This window comes from Elephas maximus, chromosome 15 (genome assembly GCF_024166365.1).
Source record: "Elephas maximus indicus isolate mEleMax1 chromosome 15, mEleMax1 primary haplotype, whole genome shotgun sequence".
Classification (NCBI taxonomy): Eukaryota; Metazoa; Chordata; class Mammalia; order Proboscidea; family Elephantidae; genus Elephas; species Elephas maximus.
In genome coordinates, this window is record NC_064833.1 from 85,733,844 (window position 1) to 85,741,984 (window position 8,141).

The following is an 8,141-nucleotide window of genomic DNA, read 5'->3' on the forward strand; positions in this document are numbered from 1 at the left end:
TGAGTGTAGGTCATTCCTGGCTTACTGCCACCCATACTTTGCCCAAGTCTGACACTTACGTAGAAACTGAAAATCTGGTGTCCTCGGAGTGTCAGGCACAACACAGGAACACTCCTCAGGAGTTTTCATTCCTCACTCCGGGCACAGGGCAGGCCCTGGAGACAAATACTAAAAGATTTTGTGTAAGGCACAAGTGGGGCCTATCCATTCAGGCGGGTAAGCCTGTGAACCTCAATTTGAGTGAGAATCAATCATTGCCCCTTTCCCAGTACGAATTTTCCTCAGCCACTCATGAATCTTGGACCAGGTCAGGAGCTGAGGCTGCCAAGTTCTGGGGAGAAAACCCACAGGCAGACTGGGGAGAGAAGATGACAGTGAAAAAATCAGAACCCCACCCCCACCCCCCCGCCCGATAGTCCTTTCCCTGCCCCCTCACCTATAGGTGCAGAAATACAGGGGGCTCTGAGACAAAGGCCACCTGATAATGACCCTAGGCCCTTAGAGGCCACTCAAAGTAGGCAAGAGGGCAGGCAGCCTTTTCAGTCCCTCACACCCAGCAGTGTGGGCAGAGCATGATCAGGACTGTCCTGGGGGCCCAGAGAGGCAGCTGAGAGCCAACTCCAAGTCAGTCAGTCACCAAGAAGGGGCCAGGGAAGGAGAGCGCGAGTCGTGCCCTAGGAGGCCCCAGCCCTAGTGTAGCAAGGTTGGAGACGGGCTATGAATCCCAGTCTTCAAGGGACCAAGAGACGAGGGAGGCAGTAGTGGCTAAGGAGTCCACTGCACCACAGCTACAAGGTAGAGACATCTTGAGAACTAGTGTGCTGGTAAAATCCCAGAACGTAAGTGTGGATCTGAGGGGTTTAGGGGCTCCAGGGACTAGTAAAAGCCCCTCAGCTCCTGGAATGCCTGTTCAAGAACCAGGAAAGACACACCTTAAAGCTCAGGTGCTTAATGAGGAAGAGCTCAATATGGAGTTAGAGACAGTGACCCAACCTCAAGACTGTCCCACTGATGTGCTTCTTCAGGACTGTGCCACTGAAATGATTCTCCAAGGCTGTGCCGCAGATATTTTGGTCTCTTAGCCCTCTCGCTTCCACCCAAAGCGTGTGGCCAATAGGGACATGGCAGCCCCGAAAGTGGTAAGTGAGTTCACGGTAGCCAGAGGGAGGAGCCTGGGGCAGCAGGACCCATGGAAGAACCAGAAGAAGATTTCTGCCCCCACTGATGAAAGAAAAGTTTTTAGGAGGTGCAAACCAAAGGAGCATGAAGAAGGGCTGGCAGGGTTGGGGGCCTCCCCAGCCAGAGGGATGAGCCAGCCTGCCCAGGATAAGAGGTCAGTAGAGTCCCTTGACATCAAGTCCCCCCAGCTGCCAGCAGAGAAAGGACGTGCCCCTCCAGAAGGCCACATCAAAAGGAGGACAAGGAACTTTCTTCAAAGCATTTGCCCTGATAAGAAAGACAAAGGGTGGGGTGATCCCGTCCAAAAAGCAAAGGGAACTTCAGCCTCTGCCTGGAGCAATGGATCAGTCAAAAGCAGATAAGTGTTTATGGACAGGGAGGCCCCTGAGTTTCAGGCCCTTGTAAAGGCTGTGGCCAGATCTTAGAGAAACTTAGGCCTCAGCAAGCATTTTATGCCTCAGTGTTAAAACAGCAAACAGAGAAAACCCAGGAAAGTCAGGACCTGGTTGGTGGGCATCTATCCTACCGCAAGGCTCCCTCTCATGCAGAGCACAGGAGAGAAATGAGTGATACAGTCAGGAACAAATGGATCCATGAGGGGCACAGAAATCCCTACCCAATGGTGAAATTGAAGACCAGTGATCGGGCATTGCCTTCCAGGGGGTTTGTGTCCCTAGTCAGTGCTTGCCAGCATGGACCAAGAATGTGGGGTGCCTCAGGATGCCCTCACCACTCAACATTCTGACATCAGGAAGGTGTCTGTCATAGTCAACCAGCATTTTTTGGTAGGAATATTCTGCCCATGCAAAGAAAACCCATTTATTCTCATGTTACCACATTCCATATGTGCTAACCCTTCTCCCAGCCGATACAGTTACTGTTCCCTAATACATGTGTTTTTACTCATGAGAGGATTGTGGTTTCTGTCTGTGCCATGCTGGGGTGTACTGGAAGGGTCAGTGTCCACTCTTCCTGAGCACCTGCTTTGGCTTCTAAAAGGGACGAGGCATGGAGGGAGGCTGTTGGTGGTGCACACCCCCTCCACCCCATGTCCCTTAGTTTGCACCTTATGTTTTCATATTATGAAATGAAGTAATATGAAAGTAATTATGAAGTGAAGTAATACATTACAAAAAACTAAAAGCATTCAGGGCTTGTCAAGATGAGAAAAACCTGTAAACACTCAACCCCAGAATCTTGTTCTTGAACTTTATGCAGCTGCAGGGGATGGCCAGGAATTTCCCACACAGCTTCACAGTCACAGAGTGCACACAGAACATTTGAGGGGCTGCCCTGGGAGCCTCTTCTCTTCCCTGATGAAGACTGAGGAGATGGACCCTGCAACCCCCTCTCTTAGCCTACCCATGAAGAGATGTAGTGCAACACTCTTCCCCTGCCTCTGCCTGTCTCATGTTCTAGAGCAGCAGGAGGACAGAACTTCCAGGTCTGTGGTGTGTGGGTGGGGAGCTGCGAGGGAGGCTGCCGAGGGCCATGTTCAACCCTGCCCCAAATGAAAAGTGTGCCCTCTCAGTGGTCCTGTTCACGAGTTACCAACCTTCCCCTGTCTCAGCCCAGAGAGGGAGCAGACAGCTCGGGTGAGTGGTACAGGGTGAGTGTGTGTAGTAACCACTGACTATTGGGTACTGTGGACCTAGGGTTGGGTGGAGGAGAAAAACAGTATCATTTTTCCAACAAGATGAGCCGAAGGGAAGGGAGTACTGAGAAAAGCTGGGAGAGAAAGGGGCAACATGGAATTTATAGGTTTGAACAAGGAACCTGAATAAATCTTCAAGTAGGACTCAGGTAATTTTCTACCGCGTTTAGCGGGAACTGAATTCAAGCTGTTGTTGTTAGGTGCCGAATTTGTTCTGACTCATAGTGACCCTACAGGACAGAATAGAACTGCCCCATAGGGTTTCCAAGGAGCAGCTGGTGGATTTGAACTGCCGGCCTTTTGGTTAGCAGCCGAACTCAACCACTACGCCATCAGGGTTTCCTAGATTCAAAATAGGGGCATGAAAATTGACCCCTGGCCTGGATTAGCTCTTAACTCTCTGATCAAATGGGGTAGCCCAGCTCAGGAGAGGCCTCTGTTGTATCTCTGCTTCTAGAACAGGCTTCCTTTTCCCCTGGCCCTGGCCCGTATGGGAAAGCAAGAGAGCCCCCGAAAAGCAGGGAAGTGAAGAGTAATTTCTCTAGAGAAAGTATTTACATGCCTTGCGCCACACCCATGGCTGTCAGTGCGACCCAACTCCAGGGTCACCATTCCCATGGTGGAGATTCATGCTCTAGGAGGTGCCATGATATAGATGACAATGGAGGGCTTCCTGGGGCTGTACAACACCAAGTCCTGTCCTCCACGTCTCAGTCAGGACACCAGAGCCCCAGAGCCCAGCTGCTGGTACCACCAAGTTCTCCCTGCAGCCAGGCAGCCTCCGGAGTGGGTGCCACAGTGAGAAAGCAGAGCCCAGACCTGCAGGAGAGTCCAAGGGCCTCTGAGCAGAGAGCTGCCCAGGCCCTCGGGAGTGAGAAAAAAGTCAAGGGTGTGCCTGGCTGCCACTGAGGTGAGTTCTGGACCAGCTGCTGCTGATCCCCACTGTTCCTGCCAGAGAAGTGCACAGATGGGGCAACTGACGCGGAACAGAGAGTGAAAGGAGCAACTCCCTTCCCTTTCTTCTGCCCCCTATCTTCCCATCAGGTGCAGTAAGGTTAGAAATGAAGAGATCCATATGGAGACCTCACAGAAAAATCTCCGCAGAGAAACTGTACACAGAGACCTCCACAGAGAGCTCAAACGACCCACCCAGAAACCTCAGAGACACCTCACAGAGAGACCCCAATCAGAAAACTCACTCGGAGACCTCTCACCATAAACTCAGACCCCTTGCGACTCTCCCATAGTGACCTCTCACAGACCTCAGAGAGAGCTGCACTGACCACAGAGAGACTTCACAGAGAGACTTCCCACAGACACCTCCCACAGAGAACTCTCACAGAACTCACCCACAGAGACCTCACACACAGACCTTCCAAAAACACCCAGTTCAGAGACCTTTGGTGATGTTACAGACACCAGACACAGACCTCACAGACAGACCTCTCACAGACACCTCCCACACAAACCCCACAGAGAATCCAGAGACCCCACACAGGGACCTCCCACAGAGACCTCTCGCATGTCAGAGACCTCCAACTGAGACTTTTCAGAGGTCCCACATAGAGATCTCCCACAGAGATCTCAGTCCTCCCACAAAGACCTCTTACAGACAGACCTCAGAGAGATCTCCTACAGAGACTTCCTACAGAGACCTCTCATAGAGACCTTACACAGCGACCTCTCACAGACAGACCTCACACAGCTTTTAGAGAGTCCTCCTGAGAAGTCTCCTACAGAAGCCTCCCACAGAGATCTCAGACCTTTCACAGAAAGATGTCCCATAGAGATGTCTACAGAGACCTCTCACAGAGAGACATCCCAAGAGGCCTTAAATAGAGATATAACACGGAGATCCTCACACAGACCTCAGATAGAGCCGTCCCACAGATATCTCTCACAAAGAGATCTCCCACAGAGGCCAACACAGAATCCTCACACAGACACCTTGCACAAAGATTTCCCCCAGAGAACTCTCAGGGACTTCATAAGGAGACCCACATACAGACCTCACAGAGACCTTCCACAGAGAACACTCACAAATACTAACCACAGGAACCACAGAGACCTCCCACAAAGACCTCTCAAAGATATACCTGCCACAGAGAACACCCACAGGCACCACACAGAGATCTCACACAGAAACCTCAGACAGAGACCTCCCTTAAAGACTTCCACAGACATACCTCCGACAGAAACCTCTCAGAAACTCCTCACAGAGATCCCTCACAGAGACACCACATAGAAACCCACACAGAGACCTCCCACAAAGACCTCAGATCGAGATCTCCCACAGTGGCTTCGTACAGGGACCTTTCACAAAAATCTCACAGAGTTCACACATCCAGACCTTTTGCAAAAACTCCCATAGAGACCTCCCAAAGAGACAGCCATTCTAAGGAGCCTGAGCAGGGACCCACTGACAGGTTCATCTGAGTAGCTATGAAACTCCTTATCAAACTGGTAGTGCAGGAGGAACATCAGCAGCTGTGCATGCCAGAGGACATATTTGTGTATTTTTGTCTTTTATGTTTTTATTTCTGAGCAAAAGAATTAGATTCCACATATATACCTGCACAAACCTCTCCTCCACAGGTTTTTGTTAGCTTGTGCTCTGACCCACAGGTGAGAAAATCACAATCTTTTAAGCAAGTAAATCTACCCAGCCTCTAAAAAAAAAAAAGGAAAATATCTCATTTGTCCACTTTTTGTTATCACTCAGTTGAATGACACCAGGGTCACATTTCTTATTTTGTTGGGCACCACTTCCTGCACTCAGAATGACTGATTCCCGCCCCCCGCTTTGGATATATGACAAAGAAAATACTACAGCAAACGGACTACAGAAGTGAAAAGAACCAGCAAAGATGCATCTGACTCAAGCTCGCTCCCTGCGGAGCTGTAAAACTGGCACATTATTTTGCATATAACAGCTTCTGTCATGTTTGTAGCGTTTGTTTTATTTTTAAATGAAACAAGCTATATTACCAAATATCTGAATGTTCTTCACAAATGAGACAGATTTCTAGCAACATCCATATTACACCCTCTTTCAAATTTATACTTATGGCTTAAAAATAATATCAAAAGATTATTGTGTTCTTATTAGGTGCCGTTGAGTCAGGTCTCACCCATAGTCACCCTATGTACAACAGAATGAAACACTGCCCATAATCGTTCTTATGCTTGAACCCATTGTTGTAGTCACTGTGTCAATCCATCTCGTTGAGCGTCTTTCTCTTTTTCACAGATCCACCACTTTATCAAGCACAATGTCCTTCTCCGGGCACTGGTCCTCCTGATAATGTGTCCAAAGTATGTGAGGCAAAGTCTCGCTTGCTTTGAAGGAGAATTCCGGCTGTACTTCTTCCAAGACAGATGTGTTCATTCTTCTGGCAGTCTATGGTATATTTACTATTCTTTGACAACACCATAATTCAAAGTCATCAATTCTTCTTCTGTCTTCCTTATTCGTTGTCCAGCTTTCACATGCATATGAGGTGATTGAAAATATCATGGCTTGGGTCAAGCACAAGGACTTCTTTGGAGAGCCATTATTCTGCCTATTCCAAGGAGTGGGAGCCCACAAGCAAACATTTCAGGAAGGACTCCATCACCCTCTATTGATTAAGGACTACACCTCTTTTCATGATTCCCTATGGAATTTAGGAATTTCTTGAGTTATAATTAAACCTTGGTTTTTCAGGAGCTCTTATCTGGAGCCCTGACAGTGCAGTGGTTAAGAACTCAGCGGCTGTCATGGATTGAATTGTGTCACCCAAAAATATCTTTCAACTTAGCTGGGCCATGAGTCCCAGTATTGTGTGATTGTCCACCATTTAATATGATTTCCCTATGTGTTGTAAATCCTATCACTTTGATGAAATGAGACAGATTAGTGGCAATTATATTGATAAGATAATACAAGATTAGATAGTGTCTTAAGCCAACCACTTTGAGATATAAAAGTGAGGTGTGAGCAGAGAGACAGGTGGACCTCAAACCACCAAGAAAACAGAGCTGGGAACACAGTGCATCCTTTGGACCTGAGGTTCCTGTGCTGAGATGCTCCCAGACCAAGGGAAGACTGATGCATCACAAGGACCTTCCTCCAGAACTGACAGAGACAGAAAGCCTTGCCCTGGAGCCAGCGCCCTGAATTTGGACTTCTAGCTTACTGGACTGTGAGAGAATAAACTTCTCTTTGTTAAAGCCATCCGCTTGTTCTATTTCTGTTACAGCAGCACTAGATAACTAACACAGCTGCTAACCAAAAAGTCAGCAGTTTGAATCCACCAGCTGCCCCTTAAGAAACCTATGGGACAGAGTAGAACTGTCCCATAGGGTCTCTATGAGTTGGAATCGACTCGATGGCAATGGGTTTGGTTTTGGTTTATTTCAGTTAGAAGATATAAATGTATTTAAAGGTATACAAATAAAGGAGATAAAAGAATATACATGTGTATACATTTACTTGCAAATGCATAAAATTATATGTTAGGATACATAAGAAATGGAAAACCTTGGTGCCTTTGGGGAAGGGAACTGAGTAGCTGCGGGCAGCGGTGGGTATTGTTTCATCCAGATATTTGCCGTCTTGGTTGTTGTTGTTAGCTATCATTGAGCCGGTCCCCAACTCATGGCTACCCCATGCACAATGCAGCAAAACGATGCCCGTCCTACAACATCCTCATGGGATAATTTAAAAGGTTAAATTATATTAATTACTTTGCCCTTTAAAATGTGGTTACGGCTTCAAATGATATTACACGTTTTCAAAAATATGAAAAAGCCCTAACGTTCAGCTAACAATGCCAGAACTGCCAGACTGTTTAGAAGGATTTGTTTTTTAAAATAATTCAAAGAAATGCACAGTTTCCAAAACTTAGGCGTGTCTGGCTATGTTATAAATTATTACAAGGACACATGGCTTAAAATATTTTGGAATCTTAAAAAAGAGTCATTTAATCTGTACTTTAGATATACATTGCCCCAGTAAAATTATTGGGGAAGTGACATTTTGATACATCAATTAAAGAAAGTGTACAATTAATCTGTATTCTATTTAAAAAATTAAAAAACAAAACATTGCCATTGAGTCGATTTCAACTCAGGGCTACTCCATGTGTGTCAGAGCAGGACTGAGCTCCGTAGGATTTTCGTGGCTATAATCTTTACAAAAGCAGATCACCAGACCTTTCCATGGTGTGGCTAGGTGTGTTCAAACTGACAACCTTTAGGTCAGTAGCCAAGAGCAAGCTGCTTGCGCAACCCAGGACCCTATTCTATTACAATAATTCATAATCAA